This window comes from Strigops habroptila, chromosome 11, assembly GCF_004027225.2.
Source record: "Strigops habroptila isolate Jane chromosome 11, bStrHab1.2.pri, whole genome shotgun sequence".
Taxonomy (NCBI): Eukaryota; Metazoa; Chordata; class Aves; order Psittaciformes; family Psittacidae; genus Strigops; species Strigops habroptila.
Window position 1 is genome coordinate 17,270,961 of NC_046360.1, and position 19,590 is coordinate 17,290,550.

The following is a 19,590-nucleotide window of genomic DNA, read 5'->3' on the forward strand; positions in this document are numbered from 1 at the left end:
GCCATCGCTCTGCAGGCAGGAAATCGAGCACATCCCAAGCAGCTGCCGAATCAGCATCTCCACTCGACGTCCAGTGCTGGGAAAGGGCCGCCAGCATTGGCTGGGACCTCGCTCCTGCCTGGAACCGGCCCCGTGGGTGAGCAGTGCTGCACATGAGCTGAACACAAGCCCGGAACAAGCCAGGCCTCAGCTCTGCTACCACCATCTGCAGAGACCAGCTCTGAGCCGTAATGGGAACACTGGGGAGCAGCTGGCCCTGGCACTCGCTGGAGCCACAGCCGGCAGCAGAGGCTCTGACCCATCTCTGTGCTCTCCAGCTCCTGCAAGGCGTGAAAGCAGCATCGCTGCAGCGAGGCTCTGATCGATCCCTTCCTGCTGGGCAGGGTACGGCAGCTCCAGATGGGTATCTAAAAGCCATGACATACCCATGCCATCTCCCGCAACATCAGTCCCAGAAACCAGCGGGGAAGATGGATCACCTTCACTGACAGGCACAGCTGCAAGGAACCGCAGGGCAGATCCAAGCCTCAGTGAGTGCAGTGCAGTGACGGGATTACTCCAGAGCACTTGTCTCTCCCACTCAGGCTCATGGTGCAGAGAGCAGCTGCAGTGGCAACAGGCTGGGCAAAGTACATCATGGTGGGAGCTGGCAGAGGAAGGACTCCCTGGAGCTCACACCAGCTCTAAACTCAACCCCAAGAAGCCTGCTGGCTTGTCAGCCGGCACCGGCAGCAGCTCCGGCTCCAAGAGGCCAGCAAAAAGTTCTTTGCAAGGCAAAGTGTCCTGCTGCACATCACTGAACCTGACCTGTTCCCTCTGCTCCATTTCTGCACATCAGCCACAGAAGGAGCAACTTGCATTTCACATGGGAAGAAGATTAAAAGGTAAATTCTCCTTCCTCCCTCTGACTTACCTGTGGGATTGTTTTCAGGCTTGGAGACAAGATCAGCATAAGGAGCTAGGAAGGTGTTGACCTGGAGAGGATCTGAAGGAAAATTGCACACACATAAGCTCTTGCCACATTGTCAGTTGTTGATTCTGTCAAGGAAAGGGACATGGAGGACTTACCTCCAGGCTGCTCCAAGGTCTCCAAGGGCTCTAAACCAACATCCTGCCAAGAAGCCTCTCGACCATTGCCACCAGCCTCACCTAGACGCAAGCACAGGGGAGGAACGTTGCTGTTACATGTTGGGATCCACTTCTGCCTTAGTGAACTGCAGACACTGGGAGAGGGTCAGGTAACAACGCGGGAGCTTGACAAAGCTGCCAGGGGGCCTGGTGACCTCTTGGCTGGCACGTAGCAGCTACAAACACTCCTTCCAGGCCACGTGCAACACCCCTCGAGGGGTGTAAGGACCAACATGAGGCCCCTTGGGGCGTTCTTCCCGGGAGTGCTCCTGCGCACAGAGGAAGCCCTGGCTAAAGCACTGACGGGAAAACCCATCATCCAGGCTTCCCGGGGAGAGGAGCTGCTGCCCGTGAGAGGCTGCACCAGCGCCGCTGCTCACCTGCTCCCCACGCTCGCCATGGAGCAGCCACGGCCTGTGGGGCCAGGAGGAGGAGGAGGAGATCAGCGAGGGCCATCGCCCCCTGCACCCGCACCACTCTGCTGAGGCTGCTACTGCTGTTGATGCTGCTGCTATCGATGCTACAGCTGCTGCTGCTACAGCTCTACAGCTGCTGCTACAGCTGCTCCTGCTGCCGCTGCAGTCAGGGCTGGGAGCTGAGTGGTGGCTCCTATGGCTGGGTGGCACCATGAGGCTCTGTGACCTCACGGCCGGACCAAGTTGGACGCTTATCCAGCTCCAACCCCTGCCACGGGCAGGGACACCTTCCACTAGAGCAGGTTGCTCCAAGCCCCTGTGTCCAACCTGGCCTTGAACACTGCCAGGGATGGGGCAGCCACAGCTTCTCTGGGCACCCTGTGCCAGCGCCTCAGCACCCTCACAGGGAAGAGCTTCCTAATGTCTAATCTAAGTCTTCTCTCTTTCAGCGTACTGTTTGGTGGACAAGGAATTGGCTGGATGGTCACATCCAGGGGGTAGTGGACAGTGGGTCAATGTCCAGATGGAGATCAGCAACATGTGGTGTCCCTCAGGGGCCCGTACTGGTACCAGCACTGTTTAATATATTCATCGGTGCCACAGAGGGATTGAGTGCACCCTCAGCAAGTTTGCCGGTGACACCAAGATGATGGGTGCAGTTGACATGCCTGAAGGACAGGATGCCATCCATAGGGCCCATGACAAGCTTGAGAAGAGGGCCCATGTGAGCCTCATGGATTCTCATAAAGCCTCATATCTCAGAGGATATGCCTCTGAATATTAAAAGTAAATAAGAAAAACCCCAAACAAACAGCAAAACCACCTCCATGACAAAACACCCCCCCCCTTTTACCTGTTAACAGAAACTATAAGATCTCTCTGATTTGCTAAATTCTGTTTTCAGACTAAACAATGCAATTCCCATTAAAGTAAACTTCCTATACTCAAGAGGCAAAGTATGGGCAAGGGATACTCATGAGCCTTCAAGTTACAAAATACCTGTTTGAAAGAACTGGCTGTCGAGGTACTTCTGCAGTATTTCACCATAGCTCAGATCTTATTAATGTAAATGTCAACTAAATAAAACTGATGTATTTTTTCTATATTATTAGTTATCAGAGTTATCAGAGTTATCAGAGAAACAAACTGTTCCTATATCACTCAACCTATTTTACTATTTTTTTTCCTTCATAGGTCATTTATTTGGGGGGCAAAGGAATTGTCAGCCTGCTATGAAAGAATACTGCAGAAACTGAAATAGGAGCTTGAAGAAATCTGTACTCACGAGAAAAGACAGCTGTCCCAAACCTGTGAAGAACATGGAGAAAGCAGGAATTTGGTAGGAATTTTTATCTATCCTTTTCATTTTAGTAATCTGCACACTTTTTATCCTCTAAGTGTTAAGTCCCTAGTAAGCCCAAAATGTATTTATTGGAAATCCTAGTGGATGATCAATACTTCATGAAGTCCTTACACATAGCAACATTATTAAAATAAATAAATAAAAAAAGATATAGAAATTTATTCCAAAATTATTACAAAATTAATACTGAATATTGATAAAGATTTCTTATGCAGAATATTTTTATCCAGCCCACTAGTAGGGGATTTTCTGCAGCCACTAGCAAGCAGCTCCATAAACTTCAGAAGAACTATAACCTTTTAAAAAGTCAAGCTCAGACTTCTAGACTGAGTAAGGGCAGAACTAAAACTATTCTCATTGACCCTGACCAAGTGGTGAAGATAAGTATCTTCTTTGCACTGTGATAAAATGACTAAAAAGGACCAGAGTTTCCTTCCCTTCCCCATACTGAATACTCCATTTCCCAATATTTCACTGATGAAATTAGCTGAAAAAGCCACAGAAGCATGGCTTAGAGGTAAGCACATGAGTAGACCCATTGAAATCAATCCTCTCAAGGGGTCTAAGCTCTCATTCCTCAAGAACTTGAATCATTCTACTGGCATTCCTACACCAGCACTTACTAGAGGAAGCAACACCGTAAATAATTATAAATAGCTCGAATACACAAAACCCCTTCATTCCTTCTATGGACTAAGGACCCAGTGCCACAGATGGGTGTCTAGTCATTTTCTAGACACACTGTGGACACATATGGTCCATTTGTCTTTGAAAACTGCCATCTCCTCTTTGAATTCTCCCACTGGCTCCTTATTTCACTGCACCTCACTCAAGCTTCTCATTCAAACACTAAACTTTTTACAAAACTACATCTGCCTTCTGGTCTGCTCTTCAGTCTTACGATGCCATTTCAGTGTCTCCTGTTCCACCAGTGAAGCCACTGTTCACTGTATCCCACACTGACGTGTGCCTTCGTCATTCAGGCACAGAAAGCACCTCCTGAACTAGGCATAAATCAGAGTTTTCTCCCTCCTACAAAACACCTTGGTTCGTATGTGTTAGTGTATGCATGTGTGACTATTGTCTATCATGCAAACAGAATACAAATGCAGGAATAAAATAAGCATTTATCTTTCTTGCAAATATCACCTACCTCCATCATTCAAAGTTTTCCCAGCTAAGGACTGTTCATCTGCAGTTATGTGTCATTTTCCACTATACCCCATCACCAGTGGGGTATCTAGCACTATGTATCACCAAGATGCAAAATATGTAATACTGTGTGTGCTGTAAGGTCCAATAATACAGTTTATTGACACTGAAACTACCCTATACCATCTGATAGCAAAATTCACATGACACAGGAAGGGAGTACACTTTTTTTACTTAGCAACTAAAAGGCATGTGGTTTGGCAAAATTCGTATTATGTACTGCAGATGCCAACAGAACACACACAGCAGCAACCTTGGTTTGGAAGACAAACACTACAGCGTCACCAGCAACACTCAGTTTTGACACCTCTAACAGTATCCATCAAACAACTGAAAGTCCCTTTGAAAGGCAAAGAGAATGAGAGGTGTTCATTATATATGCTCTCTTGCCTGCTTTAGTGTACCACCATAGACTAGTAACTGTTGGGAAGCTGGCACTAGGACAGCTAATCTGTCCTAGGCTATTCTTCCCCAAAGAGTAGCCTAGGACAGATCAATGCAGGCTGTCTAACGGGTGGATTTAGAGATGTTGGGGATAAGGAGCCTATGTACAACCTGTGCTGTGAATCCTTCCTACAACTCGATAGCTTCAAGCACTTCTGAGTTTCTTCTCTACGAGAAATTTAATTCACATCCTTAAACCACGACCACACACAGTTAATTCCATATAAGCCTATTGCTAAGTACTAAGGTGGGGTTAACAGCTTATTCAAGGGAACTACAAAATAATTTAAACGTCTTTAAAAATGATAAATGCTGGGCTACACCACTTCATGGATTTGTTAATCTGCTGATCATTTTTCCAGAACATACTCATATGAGTGCACCATGTAAGTTTTCGACAGGCACAGAGCCTACCTACCTCTTTTTTCCGTACATCATTTCTCTATTTTCCTTTGGTAATTAACACAAAAGCATTTCTGCTTTTCAGGGTAATGTCTGCTCAATCTCTGCATAGTTTAACTCTGGAAAACTTAAAAAGTTTTCAGCTTGGTTTTCTTTTGGTAGTATCAGGACTACCTTTTTGGAAATCCAACACAGGACACGGTGAATAGTACTCCTGGGACTATGTGAGAAGGGATCCATAGGATTCTGGGGGATTATTACTTTCCATGTGTAGAAGGCTCTCCTTTTAAAATACCACTTCAGATCATGCTTGAGGGTGGTAGTGATCAAAGCCCTGATGCTGAAAGCTTATAGGATCAGCCCCTACTCAGTATTAAGCCTCCTTGTGCGAGCAACAGATGTTGCTAATGAGGGTAACAGACCAGACTGGGACCAAAAGCTGTTGTTTCCCCACAGCTCCTTGATACCCCATGAGAAAGCAAGATGACAGGCATACTGGTGGAATGTGCAAATCAAAAAGAGCATGTATTGCATCCCTGACTTATCCTAACTACTCTCAAGATGCTTTTGAGAGAATATGCACCAGCAACTTTATTCTCAACCTGCACATGCTTCATGCAAGTAAGCAGCAGAGTCCTCATCCCAAACTCCATTTGATGCTTTTAGTCCTGTTTCCAAGGTACGTGTATGTGTCCATCCTTCTTCCTCTCATTCCTTTTGAACCCACTGACCACTTTCAAGCAAATTTAACTGAAATAAGTGCAAAGAGAGTAAGTTCCCACAAGCTTCATGATGTTTTTTATTGACTCTTAGTGAAATGAGGGTGCAGCATAAGTTAAAGCTTTGGGGTTTTTTTGACATTACAGGATTCATACGGGAATGGTGGAGAAATATGAATGCCCTGATTGTGAGAAAAGCTTCAGCTGTCACTTGTACATAACTAGATAATGGAAAATCCAGAAGCAAACAGAAAACAGGGATCTAGGTTCCACCAGTTCCAATGCTACATGACCATGCACTTCCATATTCACCAGGCTGGGACAATCCCTCCAGTCCCAGTGCTGCCAGGTCTTTTCCCACTTTTTTCATCTTCACTATTTTGATCATTTTATAACTCTGTGTCATTTGTAAAGGGACATGTACTGACATTGTCACTGTCACACAGAATGAATAGAACTGGGACCAACCATGAATTTTATCACCCTTATCTCTTGCTTCTCACTTACAGCCTGCTAAGGTGCTGCCCCAAGATGCTAATCAGGTGCTGTTTAATTGTAATGAATGTTGTGTTCAGAAGATAACCTGAGCTTCACATGGCTAAGGTTACAGCTTGTAATCCCTTGCTGCTGCAGTCAGGCAATGCTTAGCAAGTCAAATGCTCAGAATAACTTCACTGTCACTTTTGATCTTTTACATTTGGTGCAACTGAAGCTCAAGTACAGTATGAGGAAATCCACAGGAGCAACATACCACTGGTTTACTGCACCTACCAGCTGGGGTTAGAACTTGGGCTTTCTACATCACCCTTTTCCAAAGAACTTCATTCGATGGATTTATCAGAAAGAGTGGTTTATACATCTGAATCATCTTCTGAACTGGTGTTTGTTTTCAGCCTTTTTTACACTGTTACCCACTTAGATGAGAAAAAGGATTTAAACTCTCCAATCCCTACCTGTACTAAAGAAATAGAGAGAAAGGTGGGTAGAACTGTTTGGCATTATTTTGCAAGACCAGAGGCTCTTCTTGGGATATACATGACAGTGCTGGGTTGACAGTTGGACTTGATAATCTTAAGGGTCTTTTCCAACCTAAATGATTCTGTGCTATAAAATTTTGAGACACATGGTTTCAGTGTCCCTTGATCTGCTTTTGAAATAATCAGTGCTAGTGAAAATGGCCTGCTAATCCACAACTGGGAATCTACAACAAGAGGGACTGGAATTCCTTATTAAGATACAAGACTTAAGTTAGGCAAAAAGTGATAAAACAATTTGTCGCCTCAAAAACTGTCTGGTGGCTGACTGGGCACATGCTCTGGAATTGTTCTCTTTAAGCCAAAACCAATGGCAGTTCCCAATTACAGGTATAGTGAGCAACAGCCACCAATGAATCAGTGTGCATCTGGCAAAGCACAGGCCCAGGAGAACACCATCACTCACTCAGTATTTCCTGCTTAAAAATAAATGTGTCATCTATAGAATGCTTCAGTTGTGAAAAATGCTTCTGTATCCCTCCTCATGGATCTGGTAGCTGTGATTGCTGGAGGAGTAGAGGCTGCAGTAAGGAAGTCAATCCTCACTATCAACAGCACAAGCTGTAAGTTACTGAAATTGCACACCTAAATTTACTCATACCTCTTATAACCTTTCTGAATATGACTCCTGAAAAGTAACATTTAATAATTACTACCTCTAGTAAATTCTGTTTGTGTGCTAGCAAGAATTATTAGTGCCTCAGCAAAAGACGGTGTTAAGATGGTGTTTCACTACTGGCTGTGTTACTTGGACAATCATCTTTCTGAGTATTCGTACCCCATCTTGTGACCTACAGTGGAAGTGCAGGAGCGACCAAACCGCTTCTCGGTTGTACCTCACAGACACCTGATAACAGTTCCTCCCCCTAACGCAGGCTGTAGCTTCCGTATTTTTAAAAGTAAAGGTTAAAAAGTAGTTTAGCAGCCGGCCAAATTTGACAAAGTTTTACCTGCATGAGGATGAAAATTGCATTTGGGTTCACCTTTTAGTTGATGAGGCATCATGATTTAGTTTGTTTGACATGCAAAATATCTGCCTTATCCAGACAGATGTTGGGTCGCTGTTCCTTGCTCTCAGCATCAAAACCAAGGGTCCACGGTCCCTTCTTGCGTTTGTGATAAAAATCTTTACCTGAGAAGTACCACACACACAACATCATCATCATTCAAACTCTCTAAACCTTTACAAAATTAAGAACTCACCGAAGTTTCATTATTTCTAAAATTTCTCAAAAGAAGGAAACAAAAGCTTACTTACAAAGAAAGACGGACAAGAATACTTTGCACATTCACACATTTTTAAGGTATCTCTATCCCAGTGATCTTGTAAAAAATGAGACACAGAAAACAGATCTATGTTTGAAGTTTATTTTTAAACAGCATTTCCCTTCCTGAGCTTGTATTAGTCATGATGTCTCTGATATTGCAGACATACCAACTACTTCTCCTCCTCTGAAAGACAGATGTGCCTTTTAACCCCTGTGCATCCCCAAAACATTAAAAAAAGTCCATCAGGAATATAACCAGGAAAGGTATTTCAATCAAATAACGACACACTAACATAGTGCTTCCAAGTCAGATTGCTTCTGCAGTAGAACAGGATAAAACCTAAATGCAGAGGCAAAGAGAAAAGTACAAACTTTGCCCAAACCGCACAATTCACAATACAGTATCAACAACGAGCTAGAGGATTATCTCACCCAGTGACTGCAACGGCCCGTAACTTGCAAACAGGAATCACTTACAAGGGTGGCCGCTGGAACGGAGACTCTCCTCCTTCCCAGCGAGGAACAGTCCAAACTCATCACTTCCAAGAGCTCATCAGGATTGCAGGGAATGATGAAAAAAGGGAAGGCACTTCAGTGGTTGCTCCCCAATTGAAGAGAATTGTCATCTACGAGGGAGTGCTATCAGCAATTAAAACTCCAGTTGTGTTGCTCATTCAACCATCTACTTAGGCTACAAAAACACAACGAAAATGAAAGCTGTCAGTGCCAAGGAGAAAAGCCACTCTTGCAATGCAGAGGCTAACAAGAGCTCTGGATAGAAACTGCTCATATGCATTTATGTATATGTGGATACATGTACCTAAGTGTACGTACTTACCTGGAACTGTTACTCCCCTCCCCGCCAGGAGAGATGCTAGGCACTGCAGCAGCCGCACTGGTTAACCTATTCTGGCTGCACTTGGCATTCGTGATTTACCCGGTGTTGTACTACTTAGCACCACGCAACAGCTTGGGCAGCCACTGTAAAGATGTGTTAATGTGTTATCACCAGTCCCCAATCTTTCGACTCCTTTCCAGTCCATGCTGCTTATGAGAAACGACATGGGAGCAGCCACAAGGCCAATGGCTCAAAGGGGATCCAATGCCCCTAGGCCAGATGATGGTGCTAACAAGAGCCAGGACTAGGGGCTGTCCAAGCCTGAGCGACCGCGGGCTGCAGGACACACAGACCCCGGCCTAGCAACGCGAGGCCACCCGGGCCGGGCCGCGCGGCCGCTTCCGGAGGGGCGAGGCTGGGTCATGGGTCTTTGGGCTACTGCACCGGCAGCGCCGCAGAAAGACACCCGTGGGACGAGGGAGGACGGAAGCGGCCCCGGGGCGGCAGGGCCCCCACCTCTCAGCCCCGCCGCTCCCGCGCCTCCCCTGGCCGCCGCCGGGGGCGCCATTACAAGGCCGCACACCCCGACGCCTGTAATAAATGGCGGAGGGGGCGGAGACCTTTCCACTGTTGCCCAGTGAGGGAGGAGAGCGCGGGGGGGGGCGGTGCCCCACGGCCCCGAGCCCAATGGGCGTGAGAGGCGGCGGATGATGGACGGGCTGCCCCCACCGCCCGGTGCCTCCTGTGGGCGGGCCTTGGTGCCCGTCAGCCAATGGGGCGTGCGGCGCGGGGCGCGTCGCGCCTTCCCGTGGTGCCGCGCGGCGAGCGGCGGCAGGAGCGGTCGCGACTCCATCCGGGTCCCGGCGCGGCTCCGGGTCACCCTGCGGCAGGTAACGGGGCGGCGGCGGCGGGCGCGGTCCTCGCGAGGCGCTGCCATCGCCCGCGGGCCGGGCGGCAAGCCAGGGGTACGCCGCGGGGAATGGCCGCAGGGGCCTGGGCGCAGGGCTCGGGGCGCGGGTGGAACAGGCGGGGGGGCCCGGCCCTCTCCCCGCCGCGGGCGGGCGGGCGCGCGCGCGCGCCTCAGCCCAGCCCCTCTGCTCGGCGCCGCCGCCCCAGGGGGGGGAGCTGTCCCCGGAGCGGGGAGCGGCCTGCGCCGCGGGCGGCGGCCGCCGGACCCGGCGAGAGGCGGGGTCGTGGCGGCCGCTGCCGGGTGTGGCCTCCCGCTCCCCGCGGCCCCTCGGGTCCCCGGTTATTGTCGTGACTCTCCTCATCGAGGCCTTTCCCCCCCACCCCCCTCCAGACTAACTTGCGGGCCCGGAAGTGCCGCCCCCGGGCGCTCCGCAGTGGTGCCTTGGCCCCGCCGCCCGCCGGGGATAGGCCGCGGATGCCGTCAGCGCCTGGGTACGTCACTTCCGCTATCAAGTGTGTGGGCAGGGGAGACCTTGGCCGCAGGGGGGAGCCCCCCCCCCCCCCAGTGCCGGCTCCGGGGGGATCCGGGCCCGCCCCGCGCTGGCGGCGCCGCGGCCGAGGGTCCCTGCGGCGGGCGGGGCCGAGGGGAGAGCCATTCTGAACCGGGGTGTAGAAGTTGAGATACCGGGTGAAACGCAGCTCCTGCGGCAGCGGAACGTGCTGCCCTGCGCAGGGCAGGGAGGCACCAGGCCGGATTGCCCACTGTTGTGTCTCGGTGTTGCTGCTTGCACAGGGTAGAACCCGTCCCTGATGCGCAGTAACGTGTGTCTGTGACTTTATTCTGCCACAGTGCGGTCAGTTCTAGAGAAAGACACTGCTCAGATTGTATCTTTATGACTTGTAGGGATGGAAGCTCAACCTGGTGTTCAAGGGTATGGTAATGCTCATTTACAGATTTGTCTGTTCTGCATTGTTACTCTTTAATTGTCCTGCTTTGCAGAGGCCATTTCCTGGCTGTGATACAAGTCTCAACTGGCATGGAAAAATTGATTCCATTAAGAATGTACATAGAAATTCTGCGGAATGATGCTTAATCAGAACAATGGGTCACATTTAATCCGTGGCAGAATTTTGGAGAAAATGAATCTATCCCTTCAAAACCAATAATATTTCTTTAACTTAAAGAAACAGGGCATCCTCTTCCTAATTCTAGAAGCGGGTAAGCCAGCCCAGCTGCCAGGGGGCTTCACCAAAACACACACTTACTGGTGTGGCTCCTTGTTGTCAAATTTGACATGTTCCGTTCACAGCAACACTCAGCTGTTAAATAGCCCGAACTCAGCCAAGGGGTTATTTACAGAGATTGTTCAGACTTGCTTCAAGACTTGTTCAAAGTCTTTCCGGTATAGTTGACATGTGGTAACAGATGTAGTAGTATTACTTTGTATATAATAGCTAGCTGTATGAAGATGGACTTACTAAATAGCTGTATCATGGTACTTTAAATATAAAATTGTTGACCAGGTTGTACTCTGTACGTCTGAAGTGCAACCTCGATCCATATAGGTTGTGCATATAGTCGTTTGTATAGTAAGACTGGAGACTTGGCAAAAGGAAGCTTAGATAGAACATGGAATCACTTCTTTTGTTTTTCTGCTACTAAGAAGCTGTATCCTTATTTCACTTTCCTTTTGATAAATGCCTTCTGTATTTTCCTCTGTTGTCAGTAGTGGAAAACATCAGTTCATTTGCAAAATAGTGCTCCCAGGCCTTGTAAATGGCAATAAATGTTATGTTGTGAATTAATAATGTAACACAACATACTTGAAAATGTTCTCATGCACTAAATTTGTTCAATTTGTGTAAGTATTATATTAACATGCAAACTTTATGCTGGAGAAGCTAGTCCTCTTACTAGTGGCATGATCTAAAAGACGCAAATTTAGTGATTAAATAAAGAGTTTTATACTTAGAAGTAAGTATGCACTTCTGTTTGAAGCAGGAATAAATAACCAAAATGTTGGTTTCCTCTGAGAAGTGTGTTGAGGCCTTTATACCATTTGAAGCTGTGCTCGTTTGAGAATGTGCTCATATAGAATATATCTTCTGGCAGTGCACTGACAGATGTCAGATTTCCACAAATCCTTTTTGAATACACAACATTTTAGTGTAGTCACTTTCTTTATTACAACATGTTACTCCTTTCACTGAGGTTTTTGCCAGCCTCGTACAGTACTGTAACGCACACAGCACTTAAACACAGCGAGTTTAATACCAATATTGTAAAACTGAGTATGTGTGCAGGAAGATGGTAGGATTTGTATTACTTTGGTTCTTTGTTCATATTTGAAATCTCCACAGGAGATGTTCTTCATTCAGTGCATAAGTGGGCAGTAGTGACTTCTAATTTCTTTCAGGCCACTGTTTCTGGATATTTATATTCTGTCTGTAACTACATGATTAAAAAATAAGTCAAAATGAAACATACTAATTAAAAATGTGGCAAAACAGTAGTATTTCATCTTATAATTACTTAAAACCAGAATGCTTTGTGTTAAAGCAGTCAATTGTAGATGGGATATAGATTTTTCTTTAAAAAATAATTAAAAATTCCAATTTCTGATTGAGACACCAGATAAATACATTATTGGTGACAGTTAGTTGTATTAATCTTATAGTGTTGTGTGAAAAATTCCAAGAAATACCATAGTAGACACGTATCCCTGTCAGGTGCGTGGACCTTGGTGCTCCTTGTGCTTTGAGGTGAAGCACATTTGTATAGCGTTCTGTGCTGAAGCTGCTTGTGTTCCTTTTCTCCTCCTTGTAAAATTTGCCACTTCAAACCAGTGTTCTGGTGTGAGTCACACTTACTCTAGTGTACTGCTGCTAAGTGGACTAGCATGGCCAAATGGAGGTATTGAATTTTAAGGTTTGGGGCATAAAAAGGTGCCTGGACTTCACCTGGCGAGTGTTACATTCTGCTGAAAGAATTTGTGCTTTCTTGGTCAGTGCCTGTGGTCAGGGCAGGTGAATTTGCTTGGCACAAAGTAACAAAAAAGAAACCAACCCCAAACCAACAAACTGCTGATTTGTTTAGTCTTAATCTTCAAACAGGTTTTTAATTTACAGCTTTGACTTTTGTTATGCTTAGTATTATCCAGTGAATTTCTACAGCTGAACTGAAGCACTAGAGTAGGATAGTCTTTTCAGATAACAAGCTCTTCACAAATTTACAATTGTCAGATGATCCTTTCACAGAAGGATGTACTTACAGCACTGTATACCTCAAGTTAATGTATGTGCTTATCTCCACACTGCATGTAGGAGGTGTCAGTAAAGCACAGTTTGTGTAGGAACTTCTACAAGCTTGCTTTCAGCTTCAGGAGGTTTCTTATGTGCTGCAAAGTGGACATAACTGAGAGAAAAAAATGTTTGTCTTTTAGGATCACACTGAGAAGAAACAGGACTTCTGTTATTTCCACGCATACACATTTTGTTCCTTCAGCAGATAGTAAATAAAAGTCATAACTATTGAGCTATTTTTTCTCCACTTTCACAGGTTGGAGAATAGCTTAAGAGTGCTTATGTTCCACTGTGTGCTACTAAACAAGAACATGTACATTCTTGAGCCTTTTTTTCCAATGCAGTTTAGGATCATTTCAGACAGGTAGCTCAAGAAAAGCATGGAAAGCATACTTCAGAGTGATAGAGCATATTTAGATTCTGCTACTGTCACTTCTCTTGGACACAAATTAGGAGCAAGGTTCTACTCAGATAAGCACTTTATTAATACAAAGGAAGGTACAAAACCTGAATATAGAAGAGGAAAACATTTTAATTCACATTGAAGCTTTTGTGACAGTAATTTTGCTGAGGCTCTTTTGGAAAGAGGTGATGAGGTGTGCATGTAGCATGTGACAGACGGTGCAGGGGTAGCTGAGTGTGGTGAGGAGAAGCAACATGAAGGATGATCAAGTTTACATCAGTCATGCTGCTCCCTTTTCCTCCTCCCATCCCCCACCAGTTAACAAAAAGCTTGAGTTTGTAAGTCTGCATGAAGTCACTGAATTGGAGTTAGTGCTGGCTTGAGGCCTGGAGCTCCATCGTGTGGTGGAAGCTGTGCGCAGGCCGCGCCTCAGCCCCGCGCTGCGCTGGGCAGCTTCAGCGGAGAGGTTTGGCAGTGAACACGTTCCTCTTTGCCAGTGCTGTGTGAAAGTTACACAGTTCCACAACTGCAGTGCCCTTCGCTTTCACTTCTCTGGGGATTTGAAACACGTGGGGACTGGAGAAATAGAACTTTGAACTCAGCTTTTACAATGGAAAACAAGTTAAACATGTATTTCCTAAAAGCTTGAAGTCTCATCGTAGTCTAAGTGTTTATTACTGAAGGAGAGAATATGCAAGTGGATAACCCAGAAACTCTTGTGCTGTAGTAAGGCATGATATCATCAGCATGGTGACTTCAGTAGCAGGGGTGTATGCAATAGCAGATTCACTCGAAGATGAGAACATACCACATCAGTAGAGGCTGTGCCAGGAGCATGCTGTACATCCAGCTTCTCTGCTTCTGTATGCCAGAAAACCTTAATGCATGGTATCAGGAAAGCAGCATGCAGCAGGCCTCCCAAGGAGAGCTGGCAGATCTCATTCTGTGAAAGGCATTGCAACTTAGGTGATAGGAGTTTTAAACACTATTAACCCACAAGTTAGAAGCTCCCAAAACTGTAGGATTAGTATAAACCAGAACACAAATTAGCTAGACTTTATGTGACTGTACAGTGAAAACAAAAAAGCACAAGGTAACTTGAACTTCTTTCAAAAGAGGATTTTTACTAGAATTTTAATTCTTTTATTTCCTTCTAGTATTAAAGCAAATAAAAATGGCACCTGAGTGATGTAACATCAATCAAATTGCTTTTCTGCAGTAGTTAAAAGACAGGATACCTAGTGATCTTTCATAAGGTATATTTGTAACAGAATGAGGTTTTCCTGACTGTCCTATGTGCACTTATAATAACCACAGGATAACAGTTGGAAGTAAGGACATATTTTACCTTAAGTAACAGCCCATCCAGGCCCGTATTAGATGAAGGGCTCTTGAAAGGAGACAGATTCTTATGGATTGAGGAGCTGCAAGTACTGAGTAGGAAAATCTAGTGGTGGCAGTAGAAAATGAGTTAGCATTTCTAAACTGGAAATTTAGATTGGAAAGGCCTCCTGTCAATAGAACTCAAAATAAAAGCTTTTTGCTACACCTCAAGTTGGTTAGGTTTATAACTAACTTTTGTCTAAAGGTGGTGAAATGCAGCAGATGGTTTCTATGTATAGTACATTCCTTGTGTCCTTCAGACTTCCTTTTAAAAACAGAAGTTCGGAAGTGTTGTCTTACCTCTTTTATACATTTTACATTTTCAGCATAAGCTTTTTGTGTGGTAACACCTGTTCAGTTTTTCAAAGCACTTAAAACGTTTTCAGTACATCACAGAATCCTCAGCTTCATCTTCAAGTTCTTTCTGAAACTCAGATGGAATTGCGAAGTAACAAACTGGAGATGCTGAGCTGGCTGTCTGCGGCTGGGCTCACTGCGCAGGCCTCAGCAGGCTGCCTCCCTCCTTGAGAAGTGGGTGCTTTACAGGAATTCTGCTCAGCTGGTGGAGGTTTGGACACAGGGAACTGAAAGGGCTGTCAGCTTCTAAACTGAGTATGTGCTTGACAGCAGGACTTCTGCCTGAGCCAGTGTAAAAGGCTGTGATGTGTGCCAGTGCTCCATAACGGTTTGACTTTGTCCCAGTGCTACTCTTCTGATTGGTTTCTGTTTTGGGCATTAGGATCAACTGCTTGTGTCCATCTGTGCATGCTAAAGTATATATTCTGGTAGGCATGTAAGTTAGCAAAAGCAAATAATGGGATTTATACCAATTACAAGCAAGATTTTAAGAGTGATTCACCAGAACTTGTCATTGATATTTGTATAAAGGATTCTGGAGTAAAGTGTTGAGGCGGTTGGAAAGTACTTTTAATTTTGTCTCTGTTCAAGGAATAACGTCATCCCTTTGTATATTAATGCATTGGGTCACGCGTTGTGGTTTTTGGCAAGGACATGAACATGCATTAGGGCGCTCTTGTTCTACCAGGGCTTTGTTTGAAGAGTGGTTCGAAAACCTCAGTTTAGAATTGGGGTGAAGTACCAGTAAAACATGTATTTCATGTTTTAAAAACTGCTTTTCTGTAAATATGTTCAACTGTCTTATAAATTGCATTAACAAAGCAATTGTTTTTCCTCCCCAGCTCTGTTCTCAGCATGTCCTTGCTAAGAAGGGGATTGTAAGTCACACATCTCTCTGGCAAGTATTTTGATTTCAGTATGCTAAGACTTTTTTTACTTCAAGATCATTTTGAGCTGTGTTAATGTAGAAATTGGCTTTAAGGTTACATCATGAGCAGTTAGAGAAACCCACTTGTTTCTGATCTGAAAACAGTGTATATTTAAAGTGGCCTTTTGGTAAGGAACTTTAACAATTAAATGTCAGGGTATAGGCTGTAATCATAATGAGTTTTGTTTATAGTAAAAGAATCCCTGTCCATGGGACTGTATATGATTGAAGACTAACAGAAGCAGCACAAAATACTACTTTTGACAGTACCTTATTTTCTTCGAGCTATTTAATTTTGAAATAGCTGGGAGAAGTCACTATATGTAATATTTATTTGATCAGAATTACAGATATTAGGGCCTTATACTGATCCAGGTAAATTGGCTGCATAGCTGTGGTCCTAGGTTTTATTATTTGAAAGTTCTAAAGGGGAAGAAGTTTACATCTGCATATGATGTCTCTGATAGACTTTTCTTCTAATTTCAGATGAGAGGTTACATCTGTGGAACAGGAATAGTTCTTTAACAGAAGTTTAATGACTAGTGTCTGTGACTACTACAACCTGCTAACTGTCTAAAGATGAAATATATTAAGACCCAAGACATTGGTAAATGTTGTAATTAAGGAAACATCTTTAAAATAACTTTATTGCATGAATGCTTGTTCTGTGGTCAGTATGTAAGTGCTGTCTGCAGGTAGCTCAACTTGTCTTTATTAAAGCAACACTCTTTCTACGTCCACTCTGAAGATGCCTGCACTGTGGGATGAGGTAGTAGGTTGTATAGTTTTAGGGTCATACCCGCAACTGGGAGATAACTATACAATCTACTGTCTTTCCTAAAGCAGCAGAAAATCAGCAATGGAAACTTCTCAGTTTTAAGCTCAATGTCAGATTCTACTAAACTTCTGTACTTGTAATGCTTATTATTAATTTCTATATAATATTTCTATATAGCCTATGTATATAGGCTATATACATATTTTCTATATAGGAAAATATTTCTATAGCGCCTGTGAGCAATTGTCTTTAGATTTTTCTGATTCTTAGAAAATCTCTGTTATTCTACATTAATTTTTCTCTTCTAACAAGTAAAAAATGAAGACTAGATTGATTCCTTTATGAATATGGTGGGGTAATCAAATATGGATTTGTGATGTTCCTGTTGTTGTTTTAACATTGCTAAGTGAAGTATCAAATATCCTTTAGAATGGAACTGTGGTTAGCTACTTAAGCTCTTTGCTGAAGTTTATGCTTCTCTGTCAGAGTGAGGTAGTAGATTGTATAGTTGTAGGGTAGTTATTTTACCCTGTTCAGGAGATAACTATACAATCTATTGCCTTCCCTGAGGAGTAAAACAAACTGCGGTCCTTTGCAGTCATTCATGGCTGCATTGAGTAACAGTTTATCTGTCAGATAATTTTAGGGTTGTAAAGTATCAGGTTAATCAGTGACAGAGTTTTCAGGATTAACAATCTGTGAATGGTGTAACCGCCAAATGATGTATTTGACTAATATGACTTTTCTTCCAAGGTGAGTGGCGCAGTGCTGGCTGGATACTGAAACACACACATGTTCCTAGATATGGAGTGGAATACTCCACAGAATGGAAATAGTTTTAAAACAATTTTGTTCTGAATGTCAAAATACAAGTAGCTTAGACTTTGTACATTGTGATTTAAACTGCTTTGAGACCCCAACTTCTATAATGTATTAAAATTCTATGACTCTACCTGCTTAGTAGAAGTTGGAGGGAAAACTTACAATTATACTTTATTAACAAGTCTGTGTATTTTTCTCCAACTCTTCTAGCATGTGAGACAGTGTAATACAAAATTAAAGTGCTGAATGGCTAAAATGTACCCCTCACCTTTTGAGGGGAGTGTAAAACTCTGAGCGTCCCAGATCCAGAACTGTAATTTTTCTCTGAGGTGGTTACCATTGTTGTAAAAAGACATTTTAAAACTTACTGCATTCTTCTTCCTCCTGACATCCTAGGTGTAACCAGTCTTAAGTGCTTCTGCACTAGTGTGACCAGCTAACATCTTGCTAAAGTAACAAAGAAAAGCATGAAAATGCCTTTTGGGACTGAAAGTTTAGCATTCTAGGTCACAGTGAAAATGGAGCCGTTCGTGAGTATTTAAACCTGGAGTGTTAAAACAGGTTAACTACTTACCAAGCAACAATAACACTAAGCTTGAAACATGTGCCAAGGCCTAAAAGGCAGAAGACCAAAAGCAGCTGGTAAGCTAAAGTGACTTCACAGAGCAGCTGCTAAGGGAGAAGAACTGCAAAAAGGAAGCATTGGGCTCCTAGGAAGAGGTAGTAGGTTGCATAGTTTTAGGGCAGGGATTTTGCTCACAAGGAGGTAACTATACAACCTGCTGCCTTTCTTAGGGCTTTATTATAACACCAGGACTGTTCTGGCTCCACCCTAACCTCTGCAGTTTTGGTACGTAAAGAGAAATGACAGGCTATTTCTAAGCGTATGAAACCACTGTATCAGCAAACTTGGTACCAAATTCAAGTGTCATACTGCTAGCTGGTATGGGGAAATGCTGCTTTTGGGGGTGCTCTTGCCATTTTGGAGACACTGGGTTGTGATATCCGTGGGTTGTGATATTTGTGGGTTGTGGTAAGTAAGAGGCTGTGTTTGGAAGGCAACTTCTTCAAGAATAAGATTGAATTCCCTGCGATTAGGATGGAGGTGGTATGGTCTTTTAAACTGAACATTAAGGTACTAATATTGTGTTCTTAATCAGGTAGCTAAAACACGTCTTCCTTTGGCTTTGTGCATTTCAAGTGGAAAACCGAAAGTTTTCCTTCCCCAGCAGGATCATTTTACAGCATGCCTGAATGCTGGTGGTTTCTCAGCAGGTACAGGCACTCCTAACAAAAGAGCTCTCGGTCATGAAGTATTTGCAGCCTCACAGAATGGAAGTTTTCAGTCAAAATGAGCAATTGCATAGTTTGTCTCATAGAATTATATGTTAAAAAGTAGTCCATCACTACAGCAATAGTTCTGGTAGGGCTTCAGCTGGACACCCTGTAGTATGGGTATAGAGACTTTATATAGCATCTTGTATAGAGCTAACATGTTATGCCTATAGTGGCTACTATTTTAACTTGACAAGGAGATAGAATCGTAGGTTATTAATATGTTAAATGTGCTTATATTGAACATCCTGTGTGAATTTAATTATACGTGTTTGATTTCGTTAATAAAATACAATATTCTATGCAATTTTATGGTGAATGTCCTTTCCTTTCTTCAAAATAAGGAAGTGAATTTTACAGGAAAACAGAGCCTACATTATTGAAATAAAGTCAAGACCATGTTAAAAAAAATGAACTTTTAACTAGAATTAGTGTTAACCAGTTATTCTAGTGTTAACTGAAAATTATTTTGTTAAGAAGAGCTTTGGTACAAGCCTTCACTGTGGAGGCAGGAATCCGCATTGCAGATGAACGTGCAGGACCTCCGC

General features: G+C 44.1%; 3 long non-coding RNA genes across 3 annotated transcripts; 1 reads left to right on the forward strand and 2 right to left on the reverse strand.

The window, feature by feature from the left end:
* Nucleotides 1-946: 946 nt before the first annotated feature.
* Nucleotides 947-1,688, reverse strand: LOC115614366. Its single transcript, XR_003993699.1, has 3 exons — nucleotides 1,509-1,688; nucleotides 1,069-1,149; nucleotides 947-985 (listed from the first exon to the last, which is right to left on the reverse strand). It is a non-coding gene; the product is annotated as an uncharacterized LOC115614366 (long non-coding RNA).
* Nucleotides 1,689-6,010: 4,322 nt separating this feature from the next.
* Nucleotides 6,011-9,284, reverse strand: LOC115614364. The gene is made up of 3 exons (XR_003993697.1): nucleotides 8,825-9,284; nucleotides 8,161-8,677; nucleotides 6,011-7,850 (listed from the first exon to the last, which is right to left on the reverse strand). It is a non-coding gene; the product is annotated as an uncharacterized LOC115614364 (long non-coding RNA).
* A 7,309-nt stretch (nucleotides 9,285-16,593) lies between these two features.
* On the forward strand, nucleotides 16,594-19,150 carry LOC115614365. Its single transcript, XR_003993698.1, has 2 exons — nucleotides 16,594-16,714; nucleotides 17,639-19,150. It is a non-coding gene; the product is annotated as an uncharacterized LOC115614365 (long non-coding RNA).
* The last annotated feature ends 440 nt before the right edge of the window (nucleotides 19,151-19,590 follow it).